The following is a 17,146-nucleotide window of genomic DNA, read 5'->3' on the forward strand; positions in this document are numbered from 1 at the left end:
CCCCACTGAGCAGGGAACCTGATGCAGGCTCCATCCCAGAGCCAAGGCTGATGCTTAATGACTGAACCATCCAGGTGCCCCAAGTTTAAAGTATTTCTTTATCAGCGCCTATAACCTTTATTATCAGCCCTTCCTCTGAAACCCTGCCTTTCTCTTAGGTGACACTGCTCCTGCAAATTTCCTGGGAAGAGATCTGCTTTCTAAATTAGGAGATGTTGAACTGGCCTCTCAAAATCATACTCCTCAATTAGACTTGCAAGAAACTCCATTACCCAATCCAGATTTGGTAATCTATATTGATGGTGCTTAGGCCAAATATTCTGAAGGGAAATATCAAGCTGCACATGCTGGAACTACTAAACATGAATTATGAGAAAATTTAACTCCACTCAGCCTGCAAAATTCTTTGCCATCACTCAAGCATGTGAAGTAGCAAAAGGCAAAGCTCCAAGTATTTATACAGACAGCAGGTATGCTTTCAGAGTAGTCCATGATTTTGGTATGTTCTAGAAATGGAAAGAATTTTAAACATCAAATGCTGAACATATCAAAATGGATCTTAGGTTGTTGATCTCCTCTCTGTACTGTTATTACCTTCACAATTTGCTATTATCAAAATTGAGGCTTGTACCTACCAGTCAGACCTTGAATATCAGAAAAATGCTATGGCTGACTTTCATGTGAAAGCTGCTACTCAAGACATTTTGGATGCACAAAACCTCCGTAATTTAGCTGAACTTCATAAGATAGATCCAAATCAGGTTACTTCTGACAATTCGTGTAACAGATGAAAAATTGTGTCAGATATTGAAAAACAAAAATGGCACAAGAAGACTGCAAATTTAATGAAAAAAAGAATAGACCTCAATATCTGTCTGGTACTTCCTAAATATCTCAAATTTCCACACTTAGAGCATTTCACATGACAACCAACCATGGAATTAACACTACAACCCAAATTATAAAAAATATTCATGGGGCGGAGAGCCTGGGAGGCTCACTTGGTTAGGTGTCCCTCTTGACCTCAGCTCAGGTCTTGATCTCAGGGTCATGAGTTCAAACCACACATAGGGCTCCACACTAGGTGAGGAGCCTATTTAGAAAAAAATTTACGTGTGTGTGTGTGTGTGTGTGTGCACACATGTATGGGGTGATTGCTTTAATCTGGCATGACAGGTTTATAAGCAGTGTTTATTTAACCTGTCAGTCACAAACTCAGGTAAAACTATTGAAGTAGCTCTGGGGGTTGTCCCTTCACCATCAAGACCATTTGAACATTTACCATTGGAATTCATTCAATTGCTTCTTAATACAAGATATCAGCATGTATTTGTAATGTTGTGTCTGTTTTCTAGATGGGTCGAAGCTCTCCCTGTCAGAAAGCTGACGCTGCTACTATAGCAAAAAAATTAGAAAATGTTCTCCCACTATGGGGAACTCCATGCAAAACTTCAAGTGATTAAGGCACTTATTTTACTGAACAGGACATAAAACAGTTGGACAAGGTTTATTCAGACATTGTGGTGCTATCATTATATCTGTCATCCTCAGTCTTCAAGGGAAGTTGAACATACCAATGGTATTTTGAAACTGAAATCAGCAAACCAGCTGAAACCACTGGATTCCCATGGCCTAAAGTATGACTGTTAGTCCTTATGACTTTAAGGTCAACACCTTTTGGGAAACATAAACTGACACCATATGCAATCATCAATGGGAACCCATGCCCTTGATCATAGAACCCATATACAACCTTCCCTTGTGAATTCTGGTATGACCAAATACTATAAAGCACTGTACAGTATCCAAAAGCTTGGTTTTAACAGGTCAAGGAAGCTTTCAGAGATCTTCCACATGTTGGAGACTTCATACTCTGGACACCAAAACCTGGAGAGTGGCTGTTCTGAAAGAGATGTCAGTGAAAAACAGCACTTGAACCTTGGTGGCAAGGGCCCTACCAGGATTTTTTTGAACTTGTCACACAGTAGTAAATTACAGGGTCCATCTAACCTTGTCCATATCTCTCAGTTAAAGAACTACCCTAGACTTTGGACTTGCCACCTTACAACAGACTTGAAATTAAGGATTTAAAAAAAAAAAAAATGTTTTCCCGCAACACAAACAATAGCACAATGTAGACAGCCTCTGCCCAAGTTCATGGAACAAGATTCTGCAGAATTCCTCATTTTTCTTTTTTCAGGACTTAATTTTACAACAGTTTGTTGTTTTATTATTACCTTGCAAAGTAACTCAAGATATTTAAACTCATGCTTCTCTATATGTTGGGAATTCTTCCCATCTAGAATGAATACCTTCTGAGGTCCACCATTCAGTTAATAGCTTTTTTACTAGCCAAAATGATTGCTGGTCATGTAGCTATTTAAATGCCCAAGAAGACTCCCAAGTAATATTATAATAAGCTCCTATATATGTTTGGATGACCTATTCAGATGTTCAGGAATATGACTTTATGAAAAGATGGATATACTTCTCTTGGCCATTCAACTTTATGGCCAACTAATCTGACATTGAAAAGAAGTCTTAGAGGTCAAGGGATGGACCATATCCACTATTAACTTCTTTGCTGGTAACCTATTCTATGAACAGGGTATCTTAATGGTAATGGACCTTAACTGGGGCATGTTCCAGGCTCACTCCGTAAGTGAACCCTTTGGTTTGATTCAGATGAAGGAGACTAGATTCCTATATACAATGACACAGATTTACAACTAGATAATGACAGCAATCCCTTTAAATTGTCAAGAAAATTATTGAAGCTGTACAATGGTTCAATGAAAAATCAGTAGGTTAATGGAATGCTCCCATAATACCCCCATTATATAAAGTAAACAGCAGTTTCACTTATTGGAGAGACCAATATTCCAAGCACTATTGGAAAAAAAATCAATCATTTATCAACAATAATATGACATAGGGAGCACTAAACCAAATTCATAGGAATTTGTTGTTGTTGTTGTTGTTCCAATTCAAATTTAAACCACAGCCCTTTAAGACAGGACTGTGATGATGCCTCTGACAAAAAAATAACCATGATGTCCATCTTTCCTCTGATTGGTGGGTCATGAGATCCATACTAACTCTCCCCTTTAACAAAACCCGGTTATCCATCCTCGGTGGTAATAAGATACAGAGAGTTTTCCTACTCAAATGGACCCTGTGGTTTAGGTTATCTTGCTCCCCAACTGACTAAAGATGAGTTCTTAAATGCTGGCCAGATTCTAAACTCAGGACCATTTGTATATAAAGTGACTCCTCATAAGTGAGAGTCTCATGAGCTTCCAAACCACGTTATTCAAAAAAGCTCTGGTTTCCATATATTCATCATAAGGCTTTTTCCTAATTAGGAGGTAATTAATTAGAAACACCACTTATTAATATTTCTGCAACTATGGAAAAAAACTTCAGTGATCCCTTAAATGCTCTCCAAGCAGTACAAACTGAAATTAATGGTTTATCTTCAGTGATACTCTGAAACAGGAGAGTCCTTGATGTCTTTATTGTTCAACAAAGAGATGCGTGTGCTGTACTTAGTGAAAAATGCTTCTGTGTCGACAAATCATTTGTCACAATTGTTATCCAAAATCTAAATAATCTTAAAGACCAGAAAAATTTCATCGGATAAGTGATACCTCTTCCATAGACCTGGTTCAGTTTGTTTGACCTTGGATCCTGGTAATCTCTGCTCCAGGGAATTTTTTAATCCTTGGTAAGTGTTCTCCTTATCAACATCACATGAACCTCTCCTTTGTGTGCTCTGGAGAATTTTAAATACCTATCAGCAGCCACTTACACACCAAATGGTATCTACCCATAAGGATCAGGCAACTGAATGAAGTCAACATCAACCACACAAATGACGAAGATTTTGACTATATGTATGACCCTCCAGCCCAAGTTTCCAACTCATCTTATAGGAACAGCTAATATGTGAGTCTTCACCTTGACCACACCAACTATGGTAACTGAGAGCATGCTACTAATTGATCATGCTCTCAGTCTGCTGAGAACTTGACCCAAAAGAAGAAATTGTTAAAATTAAATACAAATAAGAGCACACTTGAAAATTCCCTATGCAGATAAAACCAGTTAGTCATACAAGCAAAGTGTAATTTCATTTATTTTGCAAAACAAATGAAGTCAATTTGACCTTGCTTAAATGTCTGAAAATCATAAACGAAACTTAAACAGGTCCCTAAAATTGATATGAAGTCACTACTAAGCAATTCCCTTTCATTTCAGAAAATTCTAATATTGTAACCAATCGCTGTAAAAATTAAACACTCACTGCTTTCACACTATAGAAGTAGCCTTATAGCAATATACCTCTGAGCCTCATTCATGTTTTGGTTTGAGCACTCCCAGTTTGCAAGCTGTCACTTTGTTGTGTGCACAAAAAGCTTTCACTAATTACTACTTAAGTGATTTGCTGGTTTTGCTTCTGTTTGTTATGAACTTTTGACTGGGAATCATAAATTAAAGTTTTAGCACTTAGAAACTAGATGATTATGAACAATTTTTGAATTTTTCTCCTGTCATCATTTTTGTTATTGGCAGGTGTTCTACAATCTTCTGTAGTCTATTTTAGTCACTGGTGCAAATGGAAGCTATACAAATGCTTTCATAGAAGTATGAGCTAAATTAAAGTTAACAAATGGATGATTGAAAAGGGTAGTTAATGTGAAATGTATAATGTAGACTCAATCTGTGTTCATTTCCAAAAAGTATCAGAAAGTACTATAACATAATGCATTTGTGGTTAGAACTCTATTAGTCCATTAAACCTGAGTCATAGTTTTCTTTGAGCACATCTTAATTTTCAACATAAATATTTTTCTGAAAGCTAGGTATGTGTTTTGAAGAAAATGAAATTTGTTTTATTCATGGTTGGGAGATTTGCATGTACTATATGATTGACATAGAAAGAAATATTATGTTGAACAATTTTATGGCAGACATGCCCAAGGCAATTCAGATGAGAGAATTAATAACAATGCAAGAAAAAGAAATTCCTTATTAAAATTTTGTTAAATGGAAGTATAATTCATTAAAGATTATATCATTATAAAATTCCATCATGCCAGTGGGGACTTCTATGGCCTTGCTTAGTAAATTTTACATGATTTTTATGTCCTGAAATTGTGTAAAGTTAAACTTACTTGTGCCCTCAAATGTTAGATTTTTTTGTGGAGCACCAAAATAACTAGCACAAAGTCTATAACCATGTTGAATTCCTCAGGCATTTTAACATTTCAAAGGAAAAAATAAAATCATATTCAAAGTTCTTTACAAAGCCTTCTTCTGATAATAAAATGAATGTATTTGCATTAGAAAATTTGGAAGATAAATGCAACCTCTTGATTTCAATTGTAGTTTCTCCTATATCTTAATACGCATGTTTTTCCATAGTTGACATCTTACTAAATGTAGCAAATATGAATTTTACATTCATGAGAACTCAAGTGTGAAATAATTGTATATTTTTTTGTTTCTTCGTAACAGACTTTCACTTCTAACTCTAGCCTCTATTCTGCCTGATGACAGAAAATTTGATGTAGCTATTTCAGGTTTATACTTGGTCCCTTTTGGGTAAAACAAGTCAATCTAAGTTTCTTTTTTGGTAGGCTAACATCTAACTTCCCTGGGCCCTCCAAAATATTCATTTGGTGAGAACTAGTGGATGTGTCCCTAACCTCCCTGGGAAACTATGAAGACATAACCATTCTGTCTTAGGTCTTGTTTCCCCAGGAGAAAGAGATGCTATTAAATTATAATACGTTAGAATCACACACATTTCATTTTAAACTGGATAGGAAAAATAGCTCATTGCTTCTCAACCTCAGCTGAAAGGATTTCCTTTGAGATGGTTCCAAATACACACAAAATGGTACTCTAGTAAGCCTTGTCCACTGTATTCTGCTTGTTGGAAAGTAATATGGTAATATGGAGATAATATGGGTGTGCTGATGTCCTTTTTAAACTGCAGATGGAACTTGCTATGTATAAACCAGAGCCTCAGGCATGCTGCTCCTTAAAGTTTCAGCATGGATAGCTAGCTACCTTCAGTTTTCTGGTTGCAAAACTTAAAAGTTTGGCCACTCCTTTGGGGATAGATGTCTTCCTTGTGGAATAACTCTGATGATTTTAGCTATCTATATTCTTTGCATATTTTTATGTCTTCACTTTGTCTATCATTTCAAAGCTCCTTCCCCAGCTCAGAAAAATTGATCAAGTCTGAAATTAGGGACATGAGTTTCTCCAATATTTATTATTAATTGCATAAAATCTACATTTGGCTTCCTCCAGGGTTTAACTATTTTTAATTTCAAAATACCCATGCAATTCAGAAATCTCAGCTTTCAAAAAATGTGACCCTGCTATATTTGTAAAGATTATTCTACATTATCTTTTGGTATGGAATGCTTTTAATTCAGTGAAAGAATAGGCTTAAGAAATGGTTTTGGTAGTGAAGATACAATGAGGTCATTTTGGCAGGGAAAAAAAAGCAGTTAGTATTTCCAATATGTATTAAACATGTATGAAATTTCATACCGCTTTTACTCACTTGACATTATAAGATGAAGAATCCCTCATAGTATGATCACATCTCCTTAAATACACTCATGAGGTATTTTTTTTTTTTTTAATTTACTTATTTGACAGACAGTGGTCACAAGTAGGCAGAGAGGCAGGCAGAGAGAGAGGGAGAAGCAGACTCCCTGCTGAGCAGAAAGCCCCATGTGGGGCTCTATCCCAGGACCCTGAGATTATGACCTGAACCTAGGGCAGAGGGTTTAACCCACTGAGCCACCCAGTCGCCCCTAATGAGGTATGTTTGAGATACTAACTGAATCAGGCAGCTTTTTTGCACCACTTCATATTCTAACTCCCTCAACTGTACTTGTTTCACATGTGAGGTCTCTGATTAGTTTTGTACAAGCACAGACTCACAGTGCCTCACATGATGCTCTCACCCTGTGCCTCCCATTCTCAGGCTTCTCTGTATATGATAACGAGAGACTCCATTTAGCACTGATGATAGGAGCTGACATAGAACAATAGCGAAGCCAGATTGCCCACCAACGCAATGGCAATAAAGACTTAATTGCTGGTGGTCAGTGAGGTTGTGGTAAGTCCTGACATGCAATGACATCATAATTACTGTGCTTTTGCCTGAGGCTAATTATGATGTGTTGCCCGTGACAGAGGAAGCAGCACAAAAGGTAACTGGTGTGATTAAATGATATGGAGACAATGATTATTTATAAATTGTGCTCTATCCTTATAACTGCATTAGGAGGTCCTGGAAAAGAATAGGGTGGTCAGGAAAGCCACCTGCTAAGGTAAGATGGTCTGAGAAAATGGGCAATTTTGAAGGAGACACTCATTTCTTGCAGGCACAGGCCAAACTATTTAAAATTGAACCCATTATTTACAAAGCTATAAAGAGCCTCAAAGGAAACACAATATATAACTTTGAGAAGCCTCCAATGTCTCAGTCAGGGCTCTATAAGAAAAATAAAGCAGATCTTGGAAATTTCTATCTTTTGTGCAGCAACATTTGACTGGCTGAGCCTGAAACTCATGTGCTCCTCACACCATCTGAACCTTCCAGGCTAGGAAAAACAGTGCTCTTTACCTTCTCCCAAAGGCATGCCCTCATTGGAGATTTTTATTCTCCTCAGATTCTGCATTTCCACCCCTAGTGTTTCCACCTTGGTAACCAGGCCAAGGTCTTTGCAGGATCAGAGCTCTGAGAGGAACTGCCCACATGTTGAGGGAATCTCAGGACCTAACCAAAATATAGTGTCAGTAACACAGTAAACATATTTGGGATTGGATCATGAGAATGTTGTAACAAGAGATAAAGAATTTAAGGATTAAAAAAAAGAATTTAAGGCTTAATAGAAGTTTTAAAAATGTGAGAGCATGTAAACATGATTCGAAATTCAGAGTTCTGGCAAGGGGATCTAAATTGGTTTCAACATTTTGTTGAATGGCTCTCTAAAATATCAGAGGAGTGACAAGCCATAATGAATTAGGAGAGAGATCCAAATGTTTTCAGCAAATTATAAGATGTATAACAAGTCTCAAAAATACAAGAATATAAGAATTGGGGTGCCTGGCTAGCTCAGTGGGTAGAGCATGAGACTCTTGATTTTGGGTTCATGGGTGTAAGGGCCTGGTTGGCCAGAGGGAATAATTTTGTGTTTATGCAGTAAACTTCGATTGACCCTATGCAGTAAACTTCGATTGACCCTGCCCCTCCCAGAGGAACTTACTTGCAAAGCCTAGATACAAGGATGGGTCAGGCCAGGTGAAGACATCCAATCAGTGGGGCATGCATATATCTACTAGGGTAAATTGAAATTCAATTGGCCACCCGTGTGTTACCTAGCAGTTTTTTCTGTGTGTGGCAGACCTAGCATGACTGTGCAGTTTTCTCTGTGTATTGCAATCTCATTGGCCACCTGTGTATAGCCCAGCTAAACTACCTCTATAAAAGTATGTCTGTGAGGCTGGGAGGGGTTGCCTCTTTGCAAGAGACGGCCCTGACCGGTCAGATTGATTCTTGATGCTTGGCGCAAAATAAAGCTTTGCTTGACTTTCACTTTGTATCAGTCTTGCTCCTTTGATTACGGACCCTAACATTGGAGGGGGCACCCGGATTCAAACGATGAGAACTGAGCCAGCATGGGAATTTTTGGGAAAAGCCTCTGGAGGTAAGATCATGGGATCCTATCTGTTTGTCTGGTTGGAGCTCCAGGGTATGGCCCACCGGGGAGAAGCTGGACGCAACCATGCTTCCCAGGGCTGGAGTGGATGTGGGGATGCCCCATCCCTCTGCTGGTAGATCTATGGGGGTTTCGAGTCCCCCTGGGTGGTCAGGGGCCTGATGGGGGGGTCAAGTCCCCCTAGACGGTCGGGGGGTTCAAGTCCCCCTGGGCGGTTGGGGGGTTTGAGTCCCCCTAGGTGGTTGGGGGATAAAGAAAGCCCCCACTAGTGGCAGGTTCTGGGTAAGAATCGTTGGGCCTGCAGTTGTCTTTGCCTGGTCCTTTTTTTGTCTGTTGTATTGTTTGTTATGATTGAAGGAATGAGGCAAGCAGAGAGTAAGGAGACTCTGACTTTCATCTCTCGGTTCTTCATAATAGATGTGAGGCTTCTCCCTCACTCATTTCGTGTGTTAAGGGCTATGACTGGAGCCAACTGGGATTAGTCTAATGCTGGGTTAAGGTGCCCAGTGCTGATGCTCATTGGAGCTGGGCGTGGAATATGAGTGCCTAATGGGCCAATTTTGGTAAACAGAACTGGCACTGTGGGATGAACTGACCTCAAGACAGAGACTTTAAGGAATATTTCCAAGCAGCTGCAGAAACTCCTTTTGTTTCAGGGAATTTCTAGCCTTCTCTGGCCCGACATGGACTGCCTAGCCCCTCCCCCTTGCTGGTGAGAAAGCATGGCATCTGAAGTGGAGATGGTTATTTGTCTGTCTCAAGGTTTTAATGGGTAATTGTTAAAGTGGCTTCCGAAGTCTTTGGTAACCTGAAACTGTGAAGGGTTGCTTGAATGACAAGTGGAATTAAATTTGTTGGACATCTAGGTCTTAACCAAATGGGATAAAATGCTAGAGCATTGGCTGCTGGAACTGGGTTTGTGCTTTTGAAATCTGCTGGTGAACATGTTCTGTGCTTAACTGATTCATAAATTTGCCTTCTAAAAATTCTCTTGTAAAATGGCTTCTGCCTTAAAGGAAATTCATATGGAAAGACTTTCAGGACAAATACAGGTCTTTGATATGTTGAAATCCTGGAACTGAAATGAGTAAGAATTTACAGAAGTAAAAGCTGCATTCGGACTAAACCAGAATTATTAACATGGGACTAGGTGAACTGAAAGATTGTAATGTTGTATCTCTTGATGTTTTGTCTTATGTTTGCTCTTCCAGACTAGGAAAACTTTTTCTTAAGTTATCTGTAACTTACAGAGATAAAAATGTAGTCATTTGTAAACAAATCAAGGTATTCAACTTTCTCTCTATCTGAACCCTCTGAAACCAAAAGGTCTCAGCAAGTATTCTTTCTTCCATGGCAATCAGTCATTTGCATAAGTTCAATAAGAATCTGTTCTCCTTGTAACAGGACACCATTGGAAACACTGGTTATTTTACCATGGCTTTGACTGGAATGTCATATTTGAAAAGACTCAGATATGACTAGACAGCTTAAAGGAACTAAGGTTGACTTTATAAAACCTGGAACCGTAAAGCGCTTTGGAACTGTTGGCCTGATACCTTGCTTACAAAGTTCCCAGCAGCCTCACCAGGTGAGTGAAGGATGTTACTTCCTGGCAGGTGCAGGAACCTCAGGATTCTTTGGGGGCCTCAGGAAGAGGAATTCGCTCAAATCGACAGATATTGCAGGCATGCCTGATGGCAAGTGTGTAGCTTGGCTTCTGGCCTGGAGAAGCTATTATAAGTTCAACCTAGAGATTCCTTATGAGAAGTTCCAGCAAAGCAGATTCTAAAAGATTTATATGACGCTTCACTGTTCTTGCTGAGCTTATGTAAATAATTAGGCCAAGCTTGTTAAAACTGTACTTGTTTTTCAAATAAATTAGTCCTGATTTGGCTATCTCTGAAAATGAGGGTTATTTTAGAGAGAAAAATTATGTTTTAATAACACATCTTTATGGATGTTAAATTCTAGATTTGATTGTCTTTAAATGTTTGTTTACTTAAGCTAGACAACTTGAGGTAAACTTCAGCGAAGTTGCACGATAGCTCATTTAGACGATCTTGCTTTGCCAGTCAGTCAGCCCCAGATATAGGAAACTTCAGAAAATCAAAGGATTTGAAGGGAGGAATCTGACTGAGTTAGTGGGAATAGCAGAAAAAGTGTTTAACAACAGGGATGCACAAGAGGATGAAAAACAGACAAAAAAAAACCCCAAAACTGGTTAAGGTTTTGGCATTCCATGAGGTGGGGAGGAGACGGGTAGGGGATAGTAAATGGAAGGAAAGGCCTAAGCACAGAGGAGGCAGGTGGGAAGACTTAGATTCAGATCAGTGCGCATACTGTAAGGAAAAAGGACATTGGGCCAGGGAGTGCCCCAAAAGGAAGACAGCAATGCTTGCCACCAGAGACTGAAGGGGCCATGGTTTGGAGCCCCTCCCTGAACCTCGGGTAAAAATTGAAGTGGAGGGGAAATCAGTTGATTTTTTGGTGGACACGGGAGCCCAATTTTCATCATTCCTTAAACCTATGGGAAAACTATCTGGAGAGGAAGTTTGGGTACAAGGAGCAAATGGCACAGAGAGACATAAATGGGCTACAGAAAGGACTTTAAATTTGGCCTCGGGAATAGTTAAACATCAATTTTGGTCCTCCCTAATGCCCCATATAACTTGATGGGGAGAGATCTCCTCCACAAGTTAAGAGCTGGCATTCAGTTCTCGGAAGGGGACATGACTGTAACCTTGAGACAACCTTCTGTACAGGTGCTTATGGCAGCAGTAGATGAATACCTCCTTTATGAGCCAGTCTCAAAACCAGAGGAGACAAAGAGGGGGAGCCTTCTCCAAATCCTACAGGACAAGTTTCCCGAGGTCTGGGCAGAAGGGAAGCCCCCTGGCTTGGCCAAGGAACAACCTCCAGTGGTGGTGCAATTAAAGGCGACAGCTACGGCTGTTCGTGTTCGGCAGGACCCCCTTCCCTGGGAAGCAAAGGAAGGGATCAGAAAACATTAACCGCCTCTAGGAGACGGGATCCTAGTTCCTTGCAAATCTCCATGGAACACACCTTTGCTGCCCGTCAAAAAGTCCGAGACTGGGGAGTACCGACCTGTCCAGGACTTGCAGGAAGTTAATAAACGGGTTGAAGATATCCACCCAACGGTGCCTAACCCCTATACCCTATTCTCCCTCCTGGGCCCCAGAAGAACTGTGTATACCATCTTAGATCTCAAGGATGCATTTTTTTCTGCCTGTCTTTAGCAAAGGAATTCTCAACACCTTTTTTGCTTTTGAGTGGTCCGACCCACAGGAATAATTCCAAGACCAGCTCACCTGGACAAGACTTCCCCAAGAGTTCAAGAATTCGCCCACTATCTTCAATGAGGCCCTACATGAGGATTTGCGTGAGTACAGAACCTCCAACCTAGGAGTCACTCTGTTACAGTACGTTGATGACTTGCTAGTAGCCTCTGAGGACTATGAGTCATGTTTGCGGGGGACGAGAGTTCTCTTACAGACTCTGCAGGAAAAAGGGTATCGGGTGTCAGCGAAGAAAGCACAGCTCTGTCAGAGCCATACCACTAATCTAGGCTTTGATCTCCACAAGGGAGTGCGTCCACTGTCTGAGTCCAGGAAACAGGTGATCACCCGATACCCCCACCCCACCACGTCCCGACAAGTGAGGGAGTTTCTTGGGACGGTGGGCTACTGTAGGCTGTGGATATTGCAGTTTGCAGAGATTGCCCGACCTCTCTATGAACGGGCAAAAGGAGGGCTCACGATGATAGAGTGGACAGCTGAGGCAGAAGGAGCATTTCGAGAATTGCAAACAGCATTACTGAGTGCCCCAGCATTGGCCATCCCAGATGTTACCAAGCCCTTCCACTTGTATGTGGATGAAAAAGCAGGGGTGGCCAAAGGAATTTTAACTCAGACTCTGGGGCCTTGGCAAAGGCCAGTAGCCTATCTTAGCAAGAAATTAGATCCAGTAGCAGCTGGGTCCCCCCTTGCCTCTGCATAATTGCTGCAACGGCCCTCCTGGTCAAGGTTGCAAGTAAATTGACTTTGGGTCAAAATCTCATCTTGACCACCACCCACACTATTGAGGGCCTTCTCTGGACTCCACTCGACTGATGGATGATGAACACCCGAGTGACAGGGTATCAGGCCCTCCTCCTCAACGAACCAAGAGTGACCTTCCAGCCCCCGGTGGTGCTAAATCCAGCCACACTGCTGCCAGAGGATCTGGCTGACCATCCACACGACTGTGGGGAGGTCCTAACCCAAGTCACAGGAGTAAGGCCGGATCTCAGAGACATTCCCCTCCCGGATGCCAAGATGACTCTGTTTACAGATGGGAGTAGCTACATGGTCGATGGAAAGAGGTATGCAGGGGCTGTGGTGATTTCTCCTGAGCAGGAACTCTGGACAGTAGCCCTGCCACATGGAACTTCGGCACAAAAAGAGGAACTGATTGCACTTACTAAGGCACTGCAGATGGCCAAAGGTAAAACCGCCAACATCTATACAGACAGCAGGTATGCCTTTGCTATTCTCCATATACATGGGGCTATTTATAAAGAAAGGGGCCTATTAACAGCAGAAGGAAAAGGAATTAAAACAGAGGAGAAATATTGGCTCTCCTCCAGGCTATTTGGGACCCAAAAGAGGTGGCTGTTATGCATTGCTCCGGACTCCAAAAGGGGACTGATCTGATTTCAAAAGGAAACCAATTAGCAGATAGAGCCGCAAAGCAAGCAGCCCGAGAAACAGTGCAAGAGCTGGTTACACTCCCCGCTCTAGCCCTACCAGAAAAACCAGACTATTCAGAGGAAGATTTAAAGTATTTTCAAAAATGGGCTAAATTAGACTATGAAGGGGACTGGTCTAAGACTAATGCAGGAAAAATAATTCTTCCTCAAAGACTAAGTAAGAAGTTAGTAGACCAGATACATCAGGGTACTCATTTGGGGATATGCAAACTCAAGGACCTTATAGGCAAGCAATTTCAGGTTTCTAAATTAGGGCGTAAGGGCGTATGGTTCAGGATGTAGATGTGCTCAATGCCAGGCAGTTTATGTGGGAGGAACTAGAATGGGAAGAGGGAAAAGAGAAAGAGGTAAGGAACCAGGAATTTATTGGGAAATAGATTTTACAGAAATGAAACCTGGAAAATATGGGCACAAGTATATGTTAGTTTTTGTAGATACCTTTTCAGGCTGGGTAGAGGCTTTTTCCACCAAACATGAGACGGCAGGTGTGGTAGCCAAAAATCTACTAGAAGAAATAATTCCTAGGTTTGGGCTGCCTCTTGCAATCAGGTCAGACAATGGCCCTGCATTTGTGAGTTCAGTCTCACAGGCACTGGCCAAAAGGCTGTGGGTACTAACTGGAAACTATATTTTGCCTACCAGCCCCAGAGTTCTGGACAAGTAGAGAGAATGAACTGGACTCTTAAAGAGACCTTGACAAAGCTAATTCTGGAGACTAGTGGTGGATGGGTAGATCTCCTTCCTTTCGCCCTCCTCAGGGCATGATGTACATCCTATTTAAACAAGGTGACCCCATTTGAAATAATGTTTGGGAGAAAACCCCCCCGGCTCTGTCCTCGGCTACAAGAGGTTGCCCTAGCAGAAATGGCTGATCAGTCTGTAGTCCAGTCACTGCAGGCATTACAGTCTGTTTTTAAAAAAGCCCATGCAGGGATCTGGACTGCCCACACTGGGACGGAGAAGGAGGCAGAACCACATCCTTACCAACCTGGGGTCTTGGTTTGGATATGGCGCCACCAAGTGGGAAACTTGGAGCCTCGCTGGAAGGGACCATTTACTGTCATCCTGACCACCCCCACAGCGATAAAAGTGGAAGGCATCAGGGCCTGGATTCACGCAGGTCACGTCAAACAAGCCGAGGATGAAGATGCCCCCCAGAGGTGGAAGCCACAGCCAATGGACCCCGCTGACCATGGACTAATGCTAATACTCAAAAGACTATGAGTTTATTGTTGCTCCTATTGTTACTTGTTTATGTAAACTATAGGTAGGAAATTAGATGAAGGAAATTAGGAAAAAATGGAAAAGGTTCTATGAAGCGGTAAATGGCTAACTCATCAGCCAACTGTGCACTAGTGTCATTTGTACAAAAGAAAACTAGAGAGGTAAAAATGTTAGACTTACTTGTTCAATATAACCCCTTACAACCAGAGAACATAGAACTGGCTGAAAAGTCAAGGACTTGACTAATCTCCAAAGAAAAGGGGGGAATGTAAGGGCCTGGTTGGCCAGAGGGAATAATTTTGTGTTTATGCAGTAAACTTAGATTGACCCTATGCAGTAAACTCCGATTGACCCTGCCCCTCCCAGAGGAACTTACTTGCAAAGCCTAGATACAAGGACGGGTCAGGCCAGGTGAAGACATCCAATCAGTGGGGCGCGCATATATCTACTAGGGTAAATTGAAATTCAATTGGCCACCCGTGTGTTACCTAGCAGTTTTTTCTGTGTGTGGCAGACCTAGCATGACTGTGCAGTTTTCTCTGTGTATTGCAATCTCATTGGCCACCTGTGTATAGCCCAGCTAAACTACCTCTATAAAAGTATGTCTGTGAGGCTGGGAGGGGTCGCCTCTTTGCAAGAGACGGCCCTGACCGGTCAGATTGATTCTTGATGCTTGGCGCGAAATAAAGCTTTGCTTGACTTTCGCTTTTATCAGTCTTGCTCCTTTGATTACGGACCCTAACATTGGGCATTGAGCTTATGTTAAAAAAAATAAAATAAAAGAGAAAGAGAGAGAGCGAGTATTGGGATTGATTTTTTTTTTTTTAAATGAAAGATTCCAGAATGCATACCATAAAGCATGTTCTCTTGTGAGGGTTCAGATTACATCCCTTCAGAAATCCAATGTCACGTGTACTAATGGAAGAGCTGGCATTTTTGAGAAGCACAGTGGTAACTGATCTTGGTAAACTGGAGTTACCTCTAATAGATGTTAGAAAACAAAAACAAAAACTCCCTACCATCCGTATCAAGTAACTATCAGAGATAAAGGAGCCATAATTACTATAATAGGCATTAAAGCCACAAAGGCAATAATCAGTGTCTACATCCACAGAGATCTATGGCAATGACTAATAGATCATGGAATTACTAGGGTCAAGAATGGCCAAATAAGTTGTTACTCAACTTGCTTAATAAAAAACAACAGATAGTTGGTGAGTAGAGGTTGATGTCAATTTCTATAATGTACAATTGAAGCCTCTCACTAGTTCATCTTCACAGAGTCCTTGAAGCAAAAAGTAGCAAATTCAGAAAGCAAATTCAATAAGGTCAAGGTAAGGTTTCACTGGGTAAAGGAAAATATCTAGGTTATTTAATAACAGAAACAGGTTCTGAGCTGACAAAGTGAGAAACAATGTAGTTTATGATTAATACTTCTTGCATGGTTACTAAACAATAATGTGTTAGCAGAAATCTTCTTTAAAGATAAAAATACTATTGGATTTAGTTGCTTAGCTAATGGTGACAATTTGATAAATTCTATCAATATATGTCACCTCCTCTTAGATGAACAAAATACCAAGAAGCACTGGTATAAAGATTATAGAATTTTATCCAATATGAGATCTATTGAAAATGCTTTAGGCTCAAATCCAGATATTATTTTGAATTGAATATATTCAGCACTTTAAATCTATCTAGCTGGAAACTTCTCCTTAAGTATGATTTTATTTATGTTAAAATGAAACACTTGCTTCATTTCAACACAGAGATTGATGCATTTTTAGATCAGTTATTCTATGTAGAAAGATTTTTATATATATTGTTTACCTACATAATATCATTTAGTATGCAATGCATATATAGTATTATATAGACAGTGTTATAAATATAGATTAGATATTCTCATCATATTGTCCATCTTAGAAGTTAAAGCCTCAGTATAGCATGATTTGCTTTAGAACTACATCAAGTATTTCATGTAGACTAAAAGAAGTAAAACAGATATGTTTCAAACGAGATTCATAATGAAGTTATTAAGTAGATAAAAGGATTTTAGGAACAAAATTCAACAACATATTTTACCTAGCATATAATATTTGTTAGGTAGAAGAAGCTAGATATGAGCAGTGGAAAGAAAGTCCTAAGGGAACTTCATCCTTTAACCTGAAAGATTGCCAGGTCCTAAATTCTTGAGGTAGGAATGGTAGAATAGGAGGTTAGTTAGACATGAGCTGTAAGCAAGGATGGTGAAAAAGAGGTTCACCTTAGAAGCCTGAGAGCACAACATCCTGACTCTGTAACTTACCACATCCTGACTTTGTGGCTTCCAAGACGCTGGGGCAAGCAGAGCAATACTGGCAGATACAGGGTAGACACTCTCTTCTCCCATCTCTGCCCC

The sequence above is a fragment of the Lontra canadensis genome, unplaced genomic scaffold (assembly GCF_010015895.1).
Source record: "Lontra canadensis isolate GAN:19392208 unplaced genomic scaffold, GSC_riverotter_1.0 scaffold51, whole genome shotgun sequence".
Taxonomy (NCBI): Eukaryota; Metazoa; Chordata; class Mammalia; order Carnivora; family Mustelidae; genus Lontra; species Lontra canadensis.